General features: G+C 43.1%; 1 long non-coding RNA gene across 1 annotated transcript in view; it reads right to left on the bottom strand.

Annotated features, from left to right (window-relative positions):
- Nucleotides 1-3601: 3601 nt before the first annotated feature.
- Nucleotides 3602-23634, bottom strand: part of LOC120411784 — a 97847-nt gene continuing 77814 nt past the window's right edge. Inside the window, exons 3-4 of the long non-coding RNA XR_005604302.1 lie at nucleotides 18564-18637; nucleotides 3602-4296 (exon numbers count right to left, since the gene is read on the bottom strand). This is a non-coding gene — a long non-coding RNA (uncharacterized LOC120411784). The remainder of the gene's footprint in view (nucleotides 4297-18563; nucleotides 18638-23634) is intronic.

The raw sequence follows: 23634 nt of genomic DNA, 5'->3' as shown, positions 1-23634 counted from the left end.
GCTACTGAGGTACTGGATGCAATGGGAGGTGAAGAAAAAAGCAAAGTATCTTTCTGCGACAAGGACTTAACCTTCCTTCAGGGGGACATTCAGGCTGAGCAGAGAGATATTTTTGCTGTCTGTGACTGTGGTCCCATTCTGTTCTTCTGTGGTTTCTCCAGGGCAGAGTAAATAACTTCATACTCAGCGTGCTGGTTTCTAGGAATACTCTTCTAAGGCACCTAATTCTCCCTGGGAATTGTATCTTGACTGTCTAACTCTTGGCTGAGGAGTCTTCCAGGCAACAGGAAATCTGCAAATTAAAACATTGCAACATATAAGTCCTTGGCTGTACCCCAGCTTTGCTGGAGGACCAGTTTTCATCTGTTTGCCTATGAAAAAATATACTCAGATGTATATCATTTCTCTTGCATCATTTAAATGATTCCTCATGTTTCCCACTGGCTATTATTTTTATTACCCACATGCAGTCACTTTGCTGGTGATTTTGTTCATTGCAATGCAGCCAGTAGCACTCTTGTTTCTTGATCCCCAAAATGTGCGGTTGAAGGTCCCACATTAACAAAAGTTGGTTGAAGTTATGTGGGCGTAGCCCTCCGTCTTCAGCTATTTTGTGGTAGGAGCTGGACCAGCTCGTTTACTCAGTGCAGAGATGGACTGTCCATTCTGGTTAACTGTGCTGGATGGCTTCTCCTGTTCCCTAGTCTTTTACTTGTCCTTATAAAGATGTTGGAAGGGGCTGTGCTCTGAGTCACTTGCTGACAGCAGTCAATATGATGCTAGTCATCTTCATGTCTTCTCCAATTTACTGACCGCTCTAGGGTCCTCTCTTTATCAATCCGAGAAATATCTCTCTTCCTTCCCCCACAATACAAGTCCACAGCTCACTAACAGCAACACTAACCTGGTGTCAGGAGGGAGCTTTGCTGCTAGCTGCATCCTCTTTGAGAAGACAGAGTAATCCATGGTTCCATGGCCAGAGCCAATAAATTGCAGTATTTATTCCTAGGGATACTTTTTAGTGTGGCCACAAGTGTGTGTGCTCTCTCCTATTATTTGGTATCTCTGTCCTCCCATAACAGTATGATGCTCAGCACTAAACACAATTTTCTTTTAGATGACATGCTGGGAGAAGTATGAGAGTAAATCACTGATGTTCTTTCTTGTTTTCTGATGTTGACACCATAACCCACATTGCTCTGGGGATCTTTCATCAGCCTTCCACACCTGCATTTTAAAAAGCAAAGAAAATCTTACCAGAAAATCAGTGTTGATGTGCAGGATTTCTCTGCAATATACTTTTGAAACTCTGGAGAGGGGAGTAGAGCACCTCTGCCTGAAGGTGTTTGGTCATCTGCTACACAGAGAATCAGTGTGCAAAGTCTGGCTGACTGTCTCACTGCTTACCTCTGGTGGTAAAGTAAGGCACACCCTGAAGAACCGAGAAGGTATTTTATAGAATCACAGAATGGTTTGGGTTGAAAGGGACAACTTTCATGGGCAGGGACAACTTTCACAAGACCAGGTGGTCAAAGCTCCGTCCAGCCTGGCCTTGAACACTTTCAGGGATGGGGCATTCACAGCTTCTCAGGGCAGGCTGTTCCACTGCCTCACCACCTTCCTGGTAAATAATTTCTTTCTCATATCAAATCTAAACCTACCCTCTTTCAGTTCCAGCTCTACCTGCCCAGTCTGTGGGACACAGTTTGAACACACACACCCCTTTACCAGGGAGAACCAGGGCTGCTTAACCCACCTTGTAGGAGAAAAGGAGTTAGAAAGCTTTGTGATTGTGGACTTCAGTCTCCCCATTGAAGCTGTCACCTTTGGGCTCAAGGAATTATCACATTCAGAGGAAGCAGTGGAAGAGGTGAGGCTGTCTCTCCAGGCTGCAAGACCTATCTGGAGACCATGGAGATGTAGTTCTCATTCTCCTGGTGTGTCAAATCTTTAAGACAAGGGCAGGAACCCACTTCTCCCCCTCCTAGGAGACTGTCAGAAATACTTGTTTAGTTCACCAGCAGACAGCTGGTATGTGAGGGAATGCCCTACAGAATGGAGGTAACACCCTGTTTTGGAGAGGTAGAATGTGGGAGGGGAGGAGACATTGAGCTGAGAAGGTCAACATCTTGCAAGAGGAAGGTGAATCATACGTATTTATGCTAAAAATATATGTAACCCATGCGCACACAGTGTCACAGTGTTTCAGCTCTGCCTGCAAAGCTGGACCTCTGGTCTGTGTAGCTGGGAGACAGATAAATTCTGGATTTGGAAGGACTTGTCCTGAGCCACAGAAATAAAAGCTTGTTTACAGTGCACATGGTAAGATTTACTGAGCATTGTCTCTATTAATATCATGAACCTATGTAAGAATTTACTCCTTTCTAGATGACAGTTCCCTGGCCCAAGCTGAGAGTCCTGGACTGTCATCAAGGACTCTGTTATGGATAACATATTAATAGCATCGCTTCAGATGATTTCTGATTACAGCTCTCTCTTTGTTCCTTCCCAGTTTTCTTTTCCCAAGTCTGCTCATTTCCACTCTGCTTTTTTCCTCATTTCTTCTGGCTGTTCAGCTGCCAGATTTCTAGTCTGATTGCGTTCTGCCTGTAATGGAATCACTGCACCCAGGGCCAGCCATGAGATCCCAAAGAAAGACAAATGTTGGGTCCCCACTTGGGTGGCACCACGAGCATCCCCAGGAGGGAAGGGAGCCACAGCCTCTCCAGGCCAAGAGTTAAAAGTCTGGCCCTGTATTTGTGTACCAGACCAGGCTACTGTCACTGAGTGTTGAACCAACCAGGGGAGCTTGACAATGTACACTGGCAGAGGGTCTGCTTCAGAAATTGTGTTAGATTTAAGGGTGTGGAAATTCCTTCATTATTGGAATTCCCCAAACTTCAGCAGTCAGCAGATTTCATATGCTAATAATATTTGTGACAACAGGGAACCTATGAGGAGATTAAAATAAGGCTGGAGGAAGAATTGACCCAAATTCCTGGCTTTTGTCAGTTACAAATCATGCTGCACTATTGAAATTTTCATCTTAAGGATTTTAAGAATAACAGCACTATAGCCAAAGGTGGTGGGAGCAACCTTGCAATGCCCTAAAAATTCATCTGATTAAACTAGGAGGTCAAGCTGCATAATTAGATCTAATCTATTCACAAAGTGGTGTGTAAAGTGCATTAGGAGAAATGGTTTTATTTCAGATGCCATCTAAAGCAACTGATTTTAATAATTGGACAAGTGCTGAGCCAAAGGCCTGGATTTTCTGTTTATCAGCAGTTTTTCGCTACTTCATATGTAAATTTGATAATATAATGAGTGTTGAGGCCTAGTTTTTCCTTGAGCATACATGCAGAGCTGGCTGACCCCAAGGACAGGAACAGGATACGTGCCTCCGAAGGCATCAGGGGGACACTTCATTTACTTTACATAAACCTCAGTCTTTAGTGACTCAAGACAGAATGCTCAAATAATTAAATGAACATTATTCTTGAACATGAAGTTTTAATAGTGCACCTTTTAAGTTTGTCATCAACCTGTATAAATTTATAGCAGATGAGAGTCCGTGCACAATGCGTTAACTGCTGTGAAGTGAAAGCCTGCTCCATGACTGGGGAATCCACCCTCCATTCTCTAGATCCCAAAGAAATCAACTCCCCAGCTAGAACTTGCTGGGAGAAACTAATGATGAGCAGGATGGATAAAAGTATTCCTACTGCAACTATCTGTATGCACTCTAGGAGCAACAGCTTCAGCTTCCATGGTAATTTTGCTTTTAGCTTTCTGTCAGTATAATGAAGAAAGAAAAGTATGTTTTTAACTACAGCATTAATTTTTCAGGCTAGATGTGAGTTGCATGTCAAAACTGAAATCTTAGTTTGTGGAAGTGACATATTCACTGGACACATTTGAAAACCTTAGAATTCAAAACAATACCACAATAGTTTAAATATGTATTTAGTCAAATATACTTTCAATAGCATGAAATGTGTAATAGAGCCACTTCTGGTTTGATTTCAAAACAGCCAGCTTTTGTTTTCTGTCTGAAACCGCACACCGTTGTAGTTGGGTAACTTCCTCACAGGGCAGGATGGAAAGGAGCCATGGAAGCATAAAACCCCCCTTGCAGTCTCCTGTGAAACAGCCAATAAAGGAAATCCAAGCATGGATGATCTTAGGTGCTTCTGCCGTCTGTGGTGGGACACCTGCGGGGCCAGCCGGGACCGGGAACAGGGATGCGTCCCTGGAAGTGCCTGTCTCTGAGTCACTGCAGCAGCTGAGCTGGGGCTAAATTGGAAACAGAAATACATTGTCATGTCACCCGGATGCTCTGCCTCCAGCCAAATGGTAGACAGAAAAAAATGCTACCAGATGTTCTTATGTTATTAATATTGTTATTATTGTTATTATAAATAATATTCCATGTTGGCTGGCGTTCAGTCCTAGCCCATCTGCAGCACACATGCTTGGGAGGAGAGCCCCAGCAGCCTGTGGCTCCCCCAGTTCCCTGCACACCTGTAAAAGAGGCTGGGCAGGCCCCGCTCCCTGTGCTGGAGGATGGAGGATGCAGGGGCTGCCCTAAGACAGGGTTCTCCCTGCCTCGCTCCCCTCTGTCTGCTAGCTCTGCTGGCATCCCAGCAATGCTGCCTCAGCCAGGCGTTTTTTCCACTTCCCTCTTTCCAGCCGGGCGGGATCCTTTCCCCCACAGCTCTGCTTGGAGAGCTTTGTATCCATTTGCAACCCTGGGCTTATAAGATGAAGTCAAGCTGTGCTGATGTTCCTCTCACTGGACACTTTGCAGTAGGAGGTGCCAGCGTGATATTCCCATGGTCTGAAGCACCTCTGGCCAAGAACACAGGTGCCACTTCAGTGAAAAGTTCTCTGGCTAAACCTTCCTATCTAATGTTAGACCAGAAACTCTAAAAATTTGCTCCCACTCCATGGTAACAAAAAATGGACTGGCTTTGTAGGTGAATATGGAGTATGGCATCACTCCACTGTGGCTCTCACCATAAACTTTGGCATATTCTCTGTCTCAAGGGTGCAGCAGCTACCAAGCACTGTATAATGTAAGTGCCAAACCATTGCTGGAGTGGAAATTATCCCATTATACCCATTTAGGCCAACTGCCTAGGAATATGGGAATGAGAAAAAAATTATTGCAGGAGGTGATGACAGAGGTTCATTAAAAATAATAAAATGCTAAGATACTATTAAGTGTGGCATACTAGTATTTGTACATCTCTAAGCTGAAGAAACAGGGCTCCAGTATAAATAGATGAAACTTTATAAATGGACATTTGTGGTCACACTAGCTGTGCAGTAGGACAGTGTATTTTTAATTACTACATTGTGGCGACATACAGCATTGGTAAAGCACTTCCCAGGGATATGTGAATATGTTGTATCTGTCACTAGACGTCTGCAGCCACCAAAAAATGAAGTACAACCCTCTGAAGGTCACACTTGCCTTAAATGGCTGTACACACAGTGCATCTCCCTACACGCAGGTCAGTGCCCAGGCAGCTGAGGGCCCAGTGTGGCTCTCAGTCTCCCACCATGGGTCACAATTCCCAGCTAGGGGAGCACAGACCCACCTGTGGTACTTGTACTCTTGGCTAGAAACAGGAGGAGTGCTCAGTGCAGATTCTGAGAAAGGGCAGTGCCCACAGTGGCTGGAAAGTCTCTTCCCAAAGGCAAACCTGGACCAGGGACAACCTGGCCAAAACAGCCAGCTGTGTTCTGGGTGAAATCTCAGCTGTTCTGCACACAGGAGCTAGCTACAGCCATAGCAAAAACAGTTATCAGATCTGCTTCAGTTGCTTTGGGTCTGTATTGGAGCAATTCCTTTGCCATGGCTTCAGTAATGATCATCAGTCTTTATCTCACTTAGAGCAAGGCTCATCCTATGCAATGAGATGTCCACACAATCATGTTTTCTGGACGGCATCTCCTTTTCTGGCTGAAAGGTTTGTCCAGAGAGAACAGAAGAGTTTTATGGTCAGGGGTTTTCGGCCCATGACTATGTGGAGATGTTTGGGCTTCTGAAAATGCAAAAAACTGTAGGGAAAGGCCTGGGGTCTTGCACAGCCCCTCTATGCACACCGTGAACTTCCCAAGCAGGGCATGCAGGTGCTGCCAGCCAGAAGCCCTCCTGGGAGCAGCAGAGGCCCTCGCAGGTCTGTCGCTGCAGACTAAGACCTTAATTCCTCTACAGACTACCTTGGTATTTCTTCTTTCCTCCCACACCCCTCCTTTTCCTTTTGCACCCCTGGGGACACAGAATCAACCGAGTGTATATTGGTGGAAGTGGCTTTTTCAGACACCTCACATTCCCCCAGCATGCCGCTGGAAAACAAAGCTGGTGCTAGTCTGAATCCATAACAAAACAGCAGGAAACCTTTTCTCTATTAAATCAACAAGGCATTGCCACTGATGTGAATAAGTCACAGACTTCATGCTCGCCACCTGAGAGACATCCACTCATCCTATGGAAAAGAGAGAAGCAATTAGTCTAAATTGTGGGCAAATGAACATATAAGGGTGTTTTCCCTCTTTTCCTTTTCCCACTATTTTAGAACCCAGCAGTTTTCTGCTTCAAGTGGAAAATAGGGATTGTTACTGTATTCAGCCTTGGTTTTTTTCTAGACGCTTATAAATCTTGCTAATTAGCTGTAGAAATCATAAAAGCTCAGCATAACGTTTTAATCATAAGCTCCTCAGGACACTGATGTTCATGTTGTTCCCTGGATCCTCATTTCCATGTACAAATTACTGTGCCCATAACACTTTGGCAGCTCATCTCTCATGCCAAGGATACTTTCAACAGAATTATTATTTCAGTAACTAAGCCACTAGCTTACACCGGCAAAAAATAAAAATAAGAGAATAGCATTGCAGTGGAAGGTCCCCCCTCCTTGTACTGGTGGAATATTAAAGCTTCTTCAAAGTAATTAAATGCAGGTTTCAAGTATAAAGCCTGGCTGACAGATCAATGAAACAATTTTCTGTTTTCCAAGAAGCTAAAGAAAAGTTCCCCAGTCAGCAGCTGAGGAGGATAGGAATCCATAAGCACCACACTTAGATAGCAGTGCTAACACTTTGGGAATTTCTGGGGCAATACAACAGGTCGAAGGCATCGTGAACACAGCTGTGAAATCAAACCTCACTTGAATTCTTATCCCAATCACCATAAACAAGGTCAGCATCTGCTAAGACACTGGATAATAATAGCTTGCTTAATTATACATTTTGCCTGTAATTTATTCCAGATCAACTTTCCTAGTGGCAGTGAAGGAGGGTATTTTCCAGTTCTTTTATGTTCCTGTGATTAGTGAATAATGCCCTTGGTGTATGTGCATACATCTAATTTTCAGTTTTGACTTTAATGCAATTTAACATCATCAAAATAAATATTATTCTTCACTTTTCCAAATTTTGTTTCAGCGCTTGTAAAGTAAATATTTTGCTTAAGAATGTGGAAAGCCTGTGCCTGATTACTGAAGCTCTTTCTGAGGGGGAGAAGGAGCCCATCCCTCTATCTGGGCAGCTCAGGATCACCCAACAGATGATGGTGCTTCTTTAAGGGTGGACAAGACTTTCCTAAGCTGTGGCAGAGGAGCAGGGTGGATGGCCAGGGATACCTCCTTTACCTGCTCTATCAAATTTGCCTTAGCTACAGCCCAAATAGTAAAGGAGGAATGGGTTAATGCGATAAACGCTTTATTTTTTTTTTGTTCCTTTACATAAATTGTCAAACTACATTCATCTTTGAACCATTGGACATCAGTCGCATTCCTTTACTGTCTTCGAACTGACAATGTCAGTCAAATTTCTGAGCAGCTCAGAGCTCCTGTGCTGGGCACGGCTGCAGAAAATTGGACAGAGCCAAGCTTGACCTTTTGGAATCCCCCACCTCTGCAGTGGCATGGCTGAGGTGTCACAGGCTTCTGGTGGTCATTTCCCATACACCTAAGACTGCTTGCTGGCAGTGAACATCATGGCTGAAAAGAATATCTTGGTTTGCAGCTGCAATGGAAATATGGAAAGAACAGGAATATGGAAAGCACATAGGACGTGACCTGCTCCGAGTCTGCATCTCCAGCCCATACTGGGGGAGGCTTGGGTGAGTCAAAAGAAGCTCTGTGACTGTTCCCTTGGTCAAACAAAAGCACCCCTCAAGACAGATATTACATTTGCTAAAAAATTGGATGAAAAAGTCACTGATCATGAGTTTCTGGTTAAGTCTTATTTTCTGAGCTGTTTTCAAGCAAAAGTGAAAATTGAAAATTGGCAAACTTACAAGATCAATAGGGTTTACTTAAATGACTCACCAATTAGCATGTCTGTGGCTTTTAGTAACATTGTATTCTTGCCAATCACACTGGTTTAAACTTTCCCTCATATATAAATTACACACCCAGATTCATGACTCCTTTCTCTTTTCTTTTCTTTTCTTTTTTCTTTTCTTTTCTTTTCTTTTCTTTTCTTTTCTTTTCTTTTCTTTTCTTTTCTTTTCTTTTCTTTTTCTTCTTTCTTTCCTTTCCTTTCCTTTCCTTTCCTTTCCTTTCCCTTTCCTTTTCCTTTCCTTTCCTTTCCTTTCCTTTCCTTTCCTTTCCTTCTTTCCTTTCCTTTCCTTTCCTTTCCTTTCCTTTCCTTTCCTTTCCTTTCCTTTCCTTCCTTTCCTTTTTCCTTCCTTTCCTTTCCTTTCCTTTCCTTTCCTTTCCTTTCCTTTCCTTTCCTTTCCTTTCCTTTCCTTCCTTTCCTTTTCCTTTTTCCTTTCCTTTCCTTTCCTTTTCCTTTCCTTTCCTTTCCTTTTCCTTTCCTTTCCTTTCCTTTCCTTTTCCTTTCCTTTCCTTTCCTTTCCTTTTCCTTCCTCTTTCCTTTCCTTTCCTTTCCTTTCCTTTCCTTTCCTTTCCTTTCCTTTCCTTTCCTTTTCCTTCCTTTCCCTTTCCTTTCCTTTCCTTTCTTCTCCTTTCCTTCCTTCCTTTCCTTTCCTTCCCTTTCCTTTCCCTTTCCTTTCCTTTCCTTTCCTTTTCCTTTCCCTTTCCTTCCTTTCCTTTCCTTTCCTTTCCTTTCTTTCCTTTTCCCTTTCCTTTCCTTCCTTTCCTTTCCTTTCCTTTCCCTCCTTTCCTTTCCTTTCCTTCCTTTCCTTCCTTTCCTTTCCTTTTCCTTTCCTTCCTTTTCCTTTCCTTTCCTTTCCTTTTCCTTTTCCTTTTCCTTTCCTTTTCCTTTCCTTTCCTTTCCTTTTCCTTTCCTTTTCCTTTCCTTTTCCTTTCCTTTCCTTTCCTTTTCCTTTCCTTTCCTTCCTTTCCTTTCCTTTTCCTCCTTCCTTCCTTTTCCTTTCCTCCTTCCTTTCCTTCCTTTTCCTTTTCCTTTCCTTTTCCTTTCCTTTTCCTTTCCTTTCCTTTCCTTTCCTTTCCTTCCTTTTCCTTTCCTTTTCCTTTCCTTTTCCTTTCCTTTTCCTTTCCTTTTCCTTTCCTTTCCTTTTCCTTTCCTTTTCCTTTCCTTTTCCTTTCCTTTTCCTTTCCTTTTCCTTTCCTTTTCCTTTCCTTTTCCTTTCCTTCCTTCCTTTCCTTCCTTTTCCTTTCCTTTTCCTTTCCTTCCTTTTCCTTTCCTTTCCTTTCCTTTTCCTTTCCTTTTCCTTTCCTTTTCCTTTCCTTTTCCTTTCCTTTCCTTTCCTTTTCCTTTCCTTTTCCTTTCCTTTCCTTTCCTTTTCCTTTCCTTTTCCTTTCCTTCCTTTTCCTTTCCTTTTCCTTTCCTTTTCCTTTCCTTTCCTTTCCTTTTCCTTTCCTTCCTTTCCTTTCCTTTTCCTTTCCTTTCCTTTCCTTTTCCTTTCCTTTTCCTTTCCTTTTCCTTTCCTTTTCCTTTCCTTTCCTTCCTTTTCCTTTCCTTTCCTTTCCTTTTCCTTTCCTTTCCTTTCCTTTTCCTTTCCTTTCTTTTTCCCTCTCCTCTCCTCTCCTCTCCTCTCCTCTCCTCTCCTTCCTCCCTCCTCTCCTCTCCTCTCCTCTCCTCCCTCTCCTCTCCTCTCCTCTCCTCTCCTCTCCTCTCCTCTCCTTCCTCTCCTCTCCTCTCCTCTCCTCTCCTCTCCTCTCCCTCTTCCTCTCCTCTTCCTCTCCTCTCTCTCCTCTCCTCTCCTTCCTCTCCTCTCCTCTCCCTCCTCTCCTCTCCTTCTCCTCTCCTCTCCTCTCCTCTCCTCTCCTCTCTCCTCTCCTCTCCTCTCCTCTCCTCTCCATTTTTTTTCTGGCTTTTCTGTTTTTTTTTCTTTACTTTTTTTCTCCTCCTCCTCTCACCTGCTCTCATATCCTCTTGTTTCCTCTTCTCTCCACTGAATTTTCCACATGATGTTTCCAGGGAAGTCTGTCTGTCCAGCAGGTGAGAAGTGCGGTTTGGGGACAGATGCCCTGCAGCACTTGTAGCATGAGGATTGAAACAGAGATCAAGGAGAAATCACCAATCTCCCTATGAGCTGTGTAACCAATATTTCTTATTGCAGCTTCAGTGCTCTGCAGGGAGTAAAGGGTCTTAATAAATGCACTTTTTAAAGGATCAAATGAGAGTGTGGTCAACACTGCTCTTCTGTCTCTGAGACTGACAAGGCAGAGCAAGCCTGTTACTGTTTTGGAGTTAGCCCTAGCTACTGTCATCTGTACCTTGTCCCCCTGTGGCTCCCAGAAGGCTGGGGAGGAAAAGGTGCCGAGAGCAGCTGGCCTCACCACCTGGGTGGCTGGGCTGGGGCCGGCAGGCTGGCCGTGCACAGATTAACTTGCACAGTCTCAGATCAAGTATAAATTCCCAGACTGAGCTGAAACATCTGCAAACAGCTTGGAGCTTGCGTGCTCGAGAGGCCTGTCCCTGTTCTTGACTCTGTGTGTGTTCATCCATTCCATTTGACTTTGCTGCCCAGGAGAACAAGCTGTGAGCGCGGTGTCCTTCAGGCAGCTCCCGTTGCTTTCACGTTTGCACATGAGGCATGCAGCTGCCTTACTCTGGTTTTGTGAGAGGGGATGTGGCCATCAAACTGCAGTGACCATCCTTGGAGGCCCTCTGGCTCGGGAGCCGGGGATACAACCCCGGCTGAGGTGGGCTGAGGCCGCGCGGTGTCACCTGGCGCTCGCCATGTGCGAAGCGGGGCCGCACGGCAGCTCATTAAACCAGGGGAACCCGATCTTGTGTCTGAGCCCTTGTTCAGCCTGAAACACGCCAGATTTGTTGACCTTACAGGCACACTGCAAACCACATTACTCCTCATAGGCTTTTGCAGAGGTTATGAGCCTGGGGAACATGTGGTTAAAAGGGAACTAGGCCATGTATTTACGTGGGTTTATTTTATTCTTTTCCTCTCCTGGTGCAGCACATTATTTTATTTGCTACAAAATTGCTTTTGGCAATTAGATGGACACTTTTCTGCATGTGAGAAATCTGAAGAAATTAAAAGTCTTTGAGGGGCTTAAACACCATCTTGTGTTTAGCTAAGATGAAGCTTAACAACAAACTGGACTAAGATGAGTTTATACACAGGCACATAAAGCTCCAGGGTGGTCTTAGTGGGTCTGCTGAATCCGCCCTACAACTGCAATGCTCCGGCTGTGTTTCCTGCCGTGAGTTTGCACAGGTGTCTGCATAACTTGGCTCCCAGTGTACTTATTTCTTGCGATGAGACACCAGACTGAAAAAAATCACATTACACCAGCTTAGCCTGAGATCAGTTTGCTGGACTGACAGTCAGGGGAAAACCTCTGGTGAACTGTGCACATCTGACACAAGAATGGGGAGATCGTTGGGCTCTGGACCCCTCAGGACCATTTTTAGAGATGTGCTTTCCAGGCCTGACCTGCCCTGAGTATGACATAAGGGAGCCCACACAGTGAGTCAGTGTTGGAACCGAATCCTGGCTCTCAATCCTCTGCTCACTCTGCTAAACCACACTGAGATTAAACCAACAGAGGCAAAGAGGGAGCCTGGATATAAGGGAATTTAGCAGGGAACCTGCCTTGACTTATTAATGGAAACTTTTGAAAACAGGCAGCAGCAGTAATTTTATTATATTTTTTTTCCCATGCTGAAACAATTTGTGTCCAGTAGAGCCATTCCCTGGAAAAACATTTCTTTAATTTATCTTCTTTAATTATCACTCATCTTTAGCGGCATCTGGTTCTGATATTTTATTAGAAAGTTTGCATGTTTAAACCAGGCCTGGGTGGTATTTAATTTTTTCTTGTTTCCATTTTCTACTGCGCTGGTACTTCCCATGGTGGGAAGAGATTGGCTTTGCTTTATTTCACAAGGCATAATAAGTCATACGGCCGTTCTACGGTAACATCATTATTACCATGTAAGCATGCTCAGAGACATATCCTGCAGATTACGTGGTGTATTTACTTTAGGTTAGAGTGCCAAGCATTACAACCAGCAGGCTGGGTTCCTGTTGTGAAGAGATGCACACTGCTTGTGGCAAGATGTACTTTCTCCCCAAGATCTTAGCATCTGACTGGTGGTGCTGAACAGCTTATGATCTCCAAAACAAAGACTGATTTTTGAGAGGAATCCTTAAAATTGGGTGCCTGTAATATTTCTCAAGTTGTGCTTCCAAAGCATGAGGTACTCGACATCCAGCTCCCTGCTGAGATTTTAAGCTGTAGTTTCTATGAGTGATTGTGGACAGAAGAAGAAAGATTGATTCCAGTTCTTCCTTTGTTAACAGTGCTTTTTGAGACTAGGTCCCTGCTAAGGCACAAGGCGCTGCTCAGGCTGTCTTTAAAGTTGACAAAACTTTTGTTTCTGCTGCTGATTCTTTCTTCAGCTAAATGTTGTTTTATGATCATATATGACCTTCTCTAAAATAACCCACTAGTGTCACTGGTGGGTTGGTCAAAAATCATCTCTCAGATAAAGATTAATTCACCTGTAACAGGAAGATACCTGTTTTTCTGAACAGGGGAAAAACGTCTTTTAGAGAATTGCAGATATAAGCTATCACCATTTTATATAAGAAAGGATAAAAATGAGATAATGATGTCAGGTATTAAAGGGGAATTTTAGACAGAAATAAAGAAGAGCAGATGTCAGTTGAAGGTTTTCAGCACCTACAGTATATTGCACTTTCCTTCCTGCGACATCTGCTTACTTAACATGCTGTACTGGATTTTGTGGTGTATACTTAGTTCATGGTCTGCCTGTTTTCCCTATCGTGCAATGTTCTCTTCTGGTTAGATGGAATTATGGTCTGTGTGGTAAGGGTAAATTAAATATGACCTAACAGTCACTTGTCCTCATATACATAAGCCAGTGAGTCTTTGCTGTTGTCCAGCAAGGGCTGTGTCCTTTCTTACTGGTGCACAGCTATAATGCCCACAGGAGCCTTGATGAAATTTCATCTAAATAAGCAGTTTGGTTTTGGAAGAGAAGAACTGCTAGTCTTGAAATGTAACATGGAAAAGAAATGCTGTGCAGATATTGCTCAGATGATCATGAACAGGGCATGCATTAGTACTTCTTGTTACTGCCCTGGAACTGGAAGACAGGAGCTGAGCAGACCTGGCACATACTCTATTGCAACATAATGCAAAATCACTAACATGCTGGTAGGTTAGACATGATTTCAGGTGAACTAAACAAGCCTAGTTTACATATTAGCAGTAGAGCAGAGGACACTAGGCCCTGGAAAAGAGCATTACCATTTTCAGCACCAACAGGCAGTGCTTTCTCTGGGTGGTACGAGCTTGTCCCACTGCATCTTTCAAGCCCTCAGACAGCAGGACTGGCAGCACTTCTGCCCCTCTGGTGTCTGATGGACCACAAACCCCACAAGAGAAGAAGACATGTTGGCTCAGACATCAGGCACTGTCTGATGCTCTCAGTGGCATGAGACATAGTGTGGAGACAGCTGCCAGTGTCTGGACTGTGGGGCTCACATCCACAGTTCCAGCAGTTTGTTACTAAAAACTGGGTCTTGGCCTCACCTTGGACATTGAGCCTTGGCCAGCTGGGGAACATTTCAAGAGTCTGGGTCTCAACTTCCCTTGAGTTGCCAGGGACTGCAGTACGGGGAGAAAAGGTTTCACCAAAACCCATGTTTTGATGCCTGTGGACTTTCCCTCAAGGATAGTGTGACAAATGATGCCCACAAAATGTCAAAACCACTTTCTCAAAACTAGTATTTCCTTTTCCAAAAAGCATTTACCAAATGAGCAATTCTTCCCCATCCTCCAAATTATCCACAGCTCTGCCCCTTTGGCAACTGAGGCAGGTCTCTGCTTCTGCAGACACTACAGCGAGTGCCTGAGTCTCAGTCTGGTGCCCCTGAACAGCTCCCCAAGATCTCCTTGGCTCTGAAAAGAGAGTCCTGCTGATGCAGCCAGAGTTCATTTGTGCTTCTCGCTTGTCAGACTTTTGGCTCTGTCTTTCCCAACCAGTTCAGTAGGCCCTGCAGGAAGCTGAACCAGACTCCTGGGAGCCCATGACTTTCCCATTGTCCTGTGTTAACTGCAGGGCTGGCTGAGTTCAAGCCATTTTTCTTCCTTTCTGATTGTTTTCCTTACAGTCTGCTATTAAGCATAACCCAAATACTTGTGCAGTAAACAGTTATTAGGCCAGTGCACACTGTTAAAATTATTGCAGGATAGCTCTGTGTCTATCACACCACACACTACCCAGCTAAATATGCAACAGGCTGCTCCTTGTCCATCACATATACTCATGACCCCAGGACATCAACGTCATGCAGCACGATGAACGTAGAGTGATGCCTGACCTGACACCTGCGCTCTTCCGGTCAGACTAAGCTAGCTACAGCTTCAGGGATGTTTCCTAAAGCATTTTATTATGAAGATTTGAACTGGGGCCACATGGCAATGCTAAGATTTGGTCTTGGCTGGTTTTATCTTTTTTCAGTGACTTTGAAACAACGGTGAAGAGATCATCCAGCTCTGAGGTCAAGTACAAACAGGCAGCAGCTCAGTTTAATCAAGGATAAAACACAAAGGTAGTGGAAGATTGTCTTCATTTGTCTAATGGACTGTATTAGACAGATGACATCAGAGCACCATTGCAGTGTCTAAAGAGCATAATCATTTTATTCAGGTAAGAAGGAAAACACATCTCCAGACTCGTTGCTGGATCTTAACAGGTAACTGAAAAAGAAAATGCACATGGAGACTAATGAGCTCTTCCATTTCTAGTTGAGTCCCATCCCTGCTCCCTTCTGAGAGGGAGGTCCATTTTCTGAGGAGGTAGTTGTATGGGGAATGTGGAGAGAAGAAGTCATTATGGAAAGGAGAGGATAGCAAGCCCACTCAGGCTGAAAACAGCCTGGCCTCCCACCCAGAGGGGACAGGAACTGCTCCAAGACACTCCTTCTGTCCCAGCTACCCCATCTTGGGGAATAAGAGACTTCGTCTTCCAAGGGTACCAAAAAAATAAGCTTTTGCCTGGATAGAGCCACTGAAATAGAAGGGCAAAATACCTCCCTCAGAAAGGTGTGAAATCATCATGCAATTATCAAGCTGGATTTCTTTTTTTTTGTGCTGTGCTTTTCGTCTGTCATGGGTGTAAACTTGGCCTTGTGGTTGAAATGGCAACAGCTGTAAACTTCAAAGAATAACTTCCTCCACGCTTTTTTAATAAGCGTCTACCCTCATCAGCAGACAATCTGCATGGTTCAGCTGAGTTTCTAATTGTCCAGTACTTTCATGCACGAAGTACAAGCTATGGTTTCCCAGGCTTGTTTTAGGACACAGCACTCGCCCATTAGAGGGAAATTTTTCCATATTGCTCACTGACAGGATATGGAAGAAGTGAATATTTTGCTGGAAAGACCTGGGGTTATTCCCTAACAAATTGAGTGTGGTATCTGTGGTTTGGCATGAACATCAGCACTGATTTATCTCACTGTAGCCCAGAATCACCGTGGGCTATCTGACTGCTTCAGCCGACACATAGGAAGGTTAGTGCACTACTTCCAGGTATTTTTTCTTTTTTACTCCCTGGGGTACCCTAGAACTAACCCTTAGTAAAGCACACAGTCCTCTCTTGTTCTGCTTTTCTTTTCAGCCATTTTCAGCCTTGCTATGTCTGAAATTAGGTGGAGAAAGGAGTAAGTTAGGCTAGAGGTCCCTGGCTCATTTATGGCTTATTTGGCAGGCACCTGTTTTTACTGTTGAACTTTCCTTCCCTTTCCTTTCCTTTCAATAATTTTCTCTCATAAGCCTAAGTGATTGGGTGCTGGTGAATATTGATTGTATTGCATTTGGGTCTTGGATCATACCTTCACAAAATTTGGGAAGAGCCTTCTATGCCTTGAGCTTCCAGAAACAATAACAAACAAAAATAACTTTTGCATTAAATCTGAATGATGTGACTTTGCTGAGGCTGTCTTCAGGATCGTAATTTCTGATTCGTGTCTGATCAGTGCCATGGCCTGTGAGTTTGGGAAGTCCCTGGATACACTGAAAAGGCATCAGAATCCGGCTGCCAACCCACTGATGTACTGAGATACTTCCCTTGTTCTTGTGTCAATAGCAGTGTATTTCTTTTTCAAAGGGGCCACTTCCCACTTCTTCCTTACCCTCTTCTGATTATTCTGGACAAAATAAGGGCACCAGCCTTAGCACTGGGCATCTGATCCCAACAACCAGTACTTCTCTTTGTAACTGATAATAGAGATATAGTTTATTGCTTCTAAATAAATAGCATCATTGCAGATAAAATGAAGGTGAGCTTGGGGAACCCAGCCATTTGTAAGGCTGGTAGTGTGTTTTGAATTAATTTCCTTACCTTACCATCCCTTAATATATCTGCGGCTTGACCTTTATTAGAGATTTTTAAGAACAGATTCAACATATACTCAGCTGTATTTAGCTTGCCTCATACTGGCCCATGGAATAAATGGCTTCTTGGGATCCCTTCCAGCTTTGTTTCTGGGATGTTTATGACTCTCACTTTACTACAATGCAGTATGCAAAAATATTACCCTGTATGTTACGTATGCTGCCTGTGAGGCTCTTTGTTCAAGCTGGACCCCTCCCCAAGCTAGACACCTCTGGCTGTTTCCAGTCTATATATGTGGAGTGTCCTCCAACTCAAATTGCTTCTTTTATGCCTGCTGTATGGTTGTCTTTTAGTTGTTTTGTCTCCTTTTGGATGTCCTCTTATGCATTTCAGTTTTCAAAATCAGCTTCTTGTTTGCCTGGTTCTCTTACTAGTAGCTGCAAGATGTCTTGTAGGTCAGTTTTATAGTCCTGAACAAGAAAAAGGGAAAGCTTTCATGAAGGACTCCTTAATTTCTCTGAATGTAACCACTTCTGGGGACCCAACTCTGCTATTTTAGGCACTAGTAATAGGTGGATTGTTCAAAAATCCTGTTTTTATTGTTATAGATCATTGGGAGCCTGTACTGAAGCAATAAGGCTGCACAAGGGCATGAATGATTGACCTAAGTTTCCATGAGGGATCAAGTAAAAGTCTGGCGGATTGCTTCGGATCTCAAAGATAGAGATGTTGGGGGTTTTTTTCCCCCAGTTGTGTAAAAGTCCTGGACAAATCCACAGAAGGTATGTTTAAAAGGCCCTTTCAGGAATATCTATTCCTAAGGAAAAACAGCTCCTGCCCAGGGCAACTGGTTGATGTACTTCAGGGGACACATTCGGTCACTGGAGCACCAGTGATGTCTCATTTACTGAAATGCTAGAATTATCTCCAAGACATATAAAAAAATATTAAATTTGTCTCTGAAATTTAGTCAACTGACTGAATGGATCACAAAACTCTAGTTTTGAATGCCTTTATTTTGTGGGAAATTGTTTCCTAGGGATGTTTCTACTTATGTCAAATAATTGTTTTTGCTATTTGGTAGGGACGCCAGATACCACTGTCTGCATAAGAAAATGCTAATTTTTTGGCACACTGGGATGCCAAGTAGACATGTTATATGGCTACACATGTACATTCTGGTATCAATAGTGGATGAAAATAATATAAATGTATTTATGTATTTACTGGAAAATCTGTGGATAATCAGAACACTTCTACCAAAAAAAAAAAAAAAAAAAAAAAAAGTCTTATTTTGCATTCTTGATCAATTAGAAATACAGTCCAGATCCTCTGAAAGAAAAAAAGAACCAAACAAAACCCCAGCTCCCTAAGAGTAGTGAATGATCAAGCTGCAGCCTGTATTTTTTCCTAAGGGAACATTGAACGAGATGTTGATGAATGCCTTCTTCTGGTCTGCTTCAGCCACAAATGAGAGTACAGGGTAAGTCAGCTCCAGGCACACACACTGTTCCAATCAAGGGAGCAGAAGGGGCACTTTGCATTCACCTTCTGGCCCATAAGTCAGGGATCCCACTACATGGGATGTAGAGAACCAGTCTGTAGATGGGTCTGCTCTCAACATAGAAGTGGATGTAGCTGGCGTGAATACCTAGGCACAGGAGCTAGGAAGTACTCCTGGGTCCTGCCAGACAGACATGGGCAAAATGCCCCGTGCTTGTAAAGTGTTTTGGAGCAGGGATAGATGATAGATAGCAAACCTTGCATGTTTATTGCTTATGAATTACCTTTCCAAAGACACACTTCCTTCCCTTCAGCCAGCTGTTCTGCCTCAGCACTCTTAGCTGGTAGATCTCCAGACCTGCAATGTGAGTTTAAAATAATTTATTGAAAAATCTTCCTCTTTGTTGCAGTCAGTTGAATCTGCTGGGCTATGCAAGAAAGAGTAGTTCAACTAAGATTATTTTCAACAATTCTTGTTCTATTTCATAATAAAACTCAATGAGAAAAAGACTGATCAGTCAAATATCATCTCTGGCCTTTTCTGTCCATTGTTTGCTGTCAAAACAAAATAGTTTTGAGCATTTTCTTTTCATTTGTATTACATGGGTTTAGGCAAGGGCTCAATCTAATAATACTTATCAAAGGCAAGAGTCCTTTCATCTACAGATTTGTGTGAGCATTGAATCAGCCCCTAACTGCCTGTGTCTGTATTTTTGCCATGGAAGTTGAAAGCTTGGATCTCCTAGATTAGACCCCCCACATGGGAGAAATAAACAGGGCAAATCCAAACGAAATCTGCTTGAACATCACCTTCACCGTTCTATTTCTGATAGTCTGGAACTCTGGAGGGACAGCAAAAGATTTTGAGTGATGTAGCTACTCAGCAGCAGGTACTTTCACCGCTCCCACTCATCCTGGTGGCTATCCCCATCCCTTTGTAAGACACCCGTGGTCTATGTGTGGATAATATATGGTGGAGACAGAGGACAGTTCTCAGCCTGACATGTAGGATAATGTGCTCAGATCCCAGTATTGTCAGTCTGCTTGTCTGATCATTCACACAGGTCTTTACGTTTTTATATGCCTCACCTTCTTATAAATAAAATCAGAATAACATCATCTTGAGAAACTACTACAGCAAGCATCCATCCATCCATCCATCCATCCATCCATCCATCCATCCATCCATCCATCCATCCATCCCTTTATCTTCTCTCTCTCAGCACCCAGTAGCAGATTTCCACAGCAGGAATTCTTGGTCACAGCCTTGGTGATTTATGTGGGAATTTTTAAAAGGTGATTTAAGATATTTTTTTTACTATGCCATCCCTTTTGCAGTCAAAGAGACGTTAGGTTCCCTCCTCAGCTGTCATATTTCACAGCCTGGCATATTAAGTTAAATCTTGGTCTCACTTCACCTTAGTGCCCTGGTCTGTGACCTGCAACAGATCAGTGCTCTGATCCCTGGTCCCTGCTGCCTGGTGACTGATGGCTTGTGGGAACAGTAATCTCTCCAGCCACTGCCACTAGATTTGACAAAGGCTGTGAATCAGAGTCCTAAAACTAGGGGAAGTTAGTGAATCTCTCAGTGCATCTAGCTGTGACTGCATGTCACGTCTGTGCGCAGGATTCACACACAGCCTCTCTCTCTTGGTTATCTTTTTAACACAATCATCATCCCTGTGTGTTTTGGAAATGTTTAACCTTCCCTTTAAACCAGTATGATTTTATTCTTAATTAAAGACAATGGCTATGAAGCATCATGGATGAATTTATTGCTAAAAATGCCCTCTCCAACTGTCCAATGCATTTATTTTAAAGTTTAATGGTCTTCCTTCCCTTCTCACTATGCAATCTTTATTAGCGTCTTCCATGATTAATTTTGGAGCAGGAACACGAAAGGGGCAGAGCTCCAAGAATGGCATTGTCTGCATTCACTCTCAAATTTTTTTTTAAAATTTATTTCTTTGTTAAAAGATATTTCATTCAGAGAATCCCCACTGAGCTTTTTATTGCAGAAAATTAGGGATCATAAATCGTCTCCCAGAAAACTATAAATCCAGTACTATTGAAACATTCCATGGGCAGATCTTGGCTCTTTGATGAAATCACTCCTTTTTCTTGTATAATTTATGAGCTTTTTTTCAGCATGGGGAGATTTATGCTTTTAAATTGCTCACCAGGGTTTTATTGAATATAATTTGCTAGCAAATTTATATGAGCCAAATATATTGCATTTTATCCACAATTATGAGCAATAAAATTGATGGGGCTTTACTTTTCATTTTCTTCTGGCAAGCAGAGGAAACATGAGTTTATCCTGAACTTGGAGTGAGGTTTCTCAGGGATTCACATGTACAATTAAAAAAGAAAAGAGTGTAGTCAGCAAGGCAAAGGTGCCATTTTGGAAACTTTATTTGGTGTATGGGAGGGGGCAAGTTAAATTGCTCTTGCTCCAAAGGGACTGTAAAACACTGAGGAGCTGAGTTAAAACCACTGAAGCCTATGACACACATCAACTTTTGCAGAGTTTGAATCACACTGTTGGGAGGCAAGGTGTGGATAAGAGCTGCGGGTCCTTCATGGTTCCCTTTGATCTCATTTTCCTGTGATATTCTGATTTTTGTTTGATTCAACCTGGTATATTCAAAGGCATAGAAAAAGCCCCCAGTATAACCCTACCTTCCATGATTAATTTTATTTACTCTATCTGAATTGTGTTCATTTTGGTATGCCCATATCCCTTAAGGACTTTTGTGACTGACAGGAGAGAGGAATAAAATCCCACATATCATTAATCTCTCTAAGGCATAAGGAGCCACAAAAGTGTTCTGTGTCCTGGTTCTTAACAGGCTGTTATTTCCAAATACTTGTTCATCAAAATAAGACTTCTAAACCACAGTAAACTTCATAACACAGGCAGATGCAAATATTGCAGCTTGCTTTCACGTGTGTGTGACATTTGGGGTGCACCACACTGCTTAGGTGACCAGGTATGGAATAGGAAGAAAAATTCAGGTGCAGAACTACACCTGGGGAAAACATCCCACCAAGCAGGGGCTTACACTGCTTTGAGCTTTGTTTCATAGACCCTCACCTGCTTTGGAGAGCCCTGCCTGCCTTTGTGTCCATCCGTTCCTCTCTCTGTTGGCTTCATGGGCTCTGAATCTTGTTCCTCCATAGGAATACCAAACCCTTACAACATAGTCTTGTGGTCTGGGAGAAGAAATGTTTAATCCAATTTAGCCAAAGTGGAGCAAGCTGGTTTGTAGACACACTTTACAGAGAAGTGAGGAAAAAGGCTGAATTCAGCTGCTCTAAAAATTGAAATAAGATGATGGGCATTTCAAAAGGAGGAGAGCACTGGCCCTTGGTCCACACCCCGTGGCTGTCCAGGAGACAGGGGACTGACCTCTTTCTGTCACCTCACTCCTCACAGGAGGGAAACCACCTTCTGTCCTGAGAGAAGTGTTTAGAGGAGATGTTCCAGGAAGGATCCTTGTAATTTAGCCCTCCTTTTTTGGCCTTCTCCTTCAGGTTTTACAGCAGCAAGGCTCATTTTGACACAGAGCAGGTACCTTGAGCTTTTCTTTGCACTAAAGGAAATTAAGGCTGCAAATTGAAATGGGCAAATCAAAGGAAGTTCAAAGCTTAAGACCCACAGAGCTCTTTGAACTATTTGTCCCACAAGAGCCCAAGCTGCTGGTATGGTCAGTGCATTAACAGTGAATATCCTGTCTGGCTCATGCCCATTTTTTGCCATAGCTGTAGTATTATTATTATAATAACATTCTATAGGTTTTGGACTTAATGTACACAGGGTGATGATTGCTGGGGCCATAATAATGAAATATGACTTTCTTAATGAAATTTCAGTCCCAGTTCATTTCACTGCTGACATTGAGGTGACTGCAAATAAACACTTTCCAGAAGAGTCAGTTAAATGGCTGCATAAGCAATTTATCAAATATTGTAACATTTAAATAAATAATAAAGAAGTATTCAAGTGTGGTGTATTACTGCCTGTGGCTTTGTTCCCAATAACTTCACAACTTGTCTCTCTAATAGATTCCCACTGACAGAAAACAAATCTCTCTCCAACTTGGAGAATTTTATCAGATTTATCTGAATGCCAGATCAATGTGCAGGAAACAAATGGAGTCAGCAACATGATTTAAATTAGAAGTCTAACAATTTACAGTCTCCACTGGTTTCTCATAAACCTTATTAATGTTTGGCATTAGGTACCAAGGAACTATAAATAACATTCCAAAAGAACATTTATATCTGCTTAGACTCTCGTTATATGTCTTCAACACAGCTTAAATAATGTCAGTAATACCTTCATCATGAACAGGAAATGAAAAAAGTTGCCCCATACATGTTTTGTCTTTTAATCAAATATTATTTTCTCCTTAGAACTGCAGAGCTGGTGGGTTTTTTTTAATATTTATTTTATTTATTCAAAACTTATGTCTACAATTTCCACTTGTTTTTCTAGATCTCAGTAGGGTACAAAACTCTCCCATCCAAACAGAGCAGAACAATTTCTTCACATCCTTCATGCAGTTCTTCCCTCCTACCCCCTCACCTCAGCTGCTGTTAAAGGCCAGGCTCATTCCTCAAAGATGTGGGCAGGGGCACTACCATGATTCCATGAGCTGCCTGTGGGAAGAGGCAGCAAAAGGAGGGAGGGCACTAGCTAAAATGGGGTCTGATTGTAGCAGAGCAGGAGATGAGAGAGATTTATAGACAGCTGTCCCAAAATGTCCTCACTTATTTCTTGTATTTTTGATCTTCTTCCTTTCTCTCATATTAGTTTTTTTTTCCCTGTGCAAAGATTTCATTTCCTTCCTTAGAAGATTGAACCCAGATTTTCTTTTCCATCTAACATATCCAAACACTCCTGTCCAAAATTCAGTTCTGTTCCGAAATAGCCTGCTCCCAGTCTGCTGTGTGGTCCTTGTTATTTTCATGAAATCATAGAAGGGACACACAAGGATCCTTGAAGTCCAACTCCTGGCCCTGCACAGGACACCCCAAGAGTCACACCATGGGCCTGAGAGCATTGTGCAAACACTTCTTGAACTCTGTCAGGCTTGGTACCGTGACCACTTCCCTGGGGAGTCTGTTCCAGTGCCCAACCACCCCCAGGGTGAAGAACCTTTTCCTGATACCCAACCTAAACCTCCCCTGACACAACTCTAGTTCATTCCCTTGGGTCCTGTCACTGGTTACCCCAGAGAAGAGATCAGTGCCTGCCCCTCCTCTTCCCCTCACGAGGAAGTTGTAACTGCAATGAGGTCTCCCCTCAGTCTCCTCTTCTTCAGGCTGAACAGACCAAGTGACCTCAGC

This window comes from Corvus cornix, chromosome 3 (assembly GCF_000738735.6).
Source record: "Corvus cornix cornix isolate S_Up_H32 chromosome 3, ASM73873v5, whole genome shotgun sequence".
Classification (NCBI taxonomy): domain Eukaryota; kingdom Metazoa; phylum Chordata; class Aves; order Passeriformes; family Corvidae; genus Corvus; species Corvus cornix.
The sequence above is the reverse complement of the archived record's forward strand: the minus strand, read 5'-3'. Positions and strand labels throughout refer to the sequence as shown.